The following is a 1,479-nucleotide window of genomic DNA, read 5'->3' on the forward strand; positions in this document are numbered from 1 at the left end:
GGCTTCCAAAATCCCCCCCACCCCTATTCTTCCCTTTTCCTTTGTCATTTTTCTCTAAAAGAAAATGGATAAAAAAAAAAAAACACCTACCCACACCCCCCCACACCCCCACCACCACCACACCACACACCCCCCACACCAACAAAAAACACCACACGCACCCCTCACCACAAACACCATGGGGCCACTCGCCACTCGCCACCACACATATTGCCCACCCACCACACCCGCCAACGGCAACCCCCGCACGGCACGGCACAAACCCCACCAACACACAACCACACCGCCACCGGGCACACCGGGCACCAAACCACCACATTTGCCTCAAACCCCACACATCATTTGGCCACACCAACCGGCCACGGCACGCCACCGCACATTGGCCAACAACCCCACACAAAAAACAAACCCACAGTGGGGGGGGGACAACCCCCCCAAAACCCAACCATGTTACTCCATTAGTATTTCAATTCCCCTTATTGTTCTTTTCTTGAAAAGAATAAACTTGACTTAAAACCCCTTTATCCTAAACTTGATAAAAACTTCAAACCTAACCTAACAAACTTTAAAAGAAAACCTTGCCTAAAACTTAACCCCAATTCAACAAGTGCATTCAATTTAACCACATCATACAACCTGGGCCAAACCTTAAAGCTTTAACCTTTCTAAAACAAATTTAAAAACCTCCCCCCAAAATTTGTCCTTACAAAACTTAATTAACTATGCCCAACCCGGAACTTGTTAAAAAAAAACCTACCCCTAACCGTAAAAAACACAAATTTGATCCCAAAAAATCTCTACACTTAAATAAAACTTGCCCCAACCGTTAAACTTAAAAACCTACCCCCTAAAAACTTAAACAATTGGCGGAATTCAATCCTAACTTAATTAACTTAGGGCCCAAACCCGTAACTTTAGAAACAAAAAATTTAAAACCTTTACCCCCAAAACCACTTAGGGGGGGCAAACGCTTTCCACCAGACTTCACCTTTTTCCCACGCTCCACCCCCCCCCAAAATTGCCCGTTCTTTTTGCTGAAAAAAAAGCCAAAAAAAAACTTTTTCACCGGGTACCCAAGTTAGAGAAAGGGAATGGGGAAACCGGATTATCAAAAAACGGTGCTTATGGGCGGGAAAAAAGGACCCCATTTTTTTCTTTGCCCCTTTACTTTGCTTGTCGTTTGGCTTGAGGGGACCCCAAAAAAAATAATGAAATTTGAAAATGGAAAAAAAAAAACACAGAAAGGTGAGGACAACATACAGGGGTTTTTATGGTTAAAAATTTTATGGTGGAACAAAATTGGGAAATGAGAAAGAGTTTTGGTAGGTGTATTTTCTTTTCTTTGCGGGGTAAATTTTGAAAAAAACGGGGGGAATTGGCCCCGGGTTTTTATTGGTGTGGGATGAATGCGATTGTTTTATTTTATTATCCCACGGTCTAATTCCCCCCACCACCTAATTTAAATTATCATTTCCAATG

The sequence above is a fragment of the Penaeus monodon genome, chromosome 24 (genome assembly GCF_015228065.2).
Source record: "Penaeus monodon isolate SGIC_2016 chromosome 24, NSTDA_Pmon_1, whole genome shotgun sequence".
Classification (NCBI taxonomy): Eukaryota; Metazoa; Arthropoda; class Malacostraca; order Decapoda; family Penaeidae; genus Penaeus; species Penaeus monodon.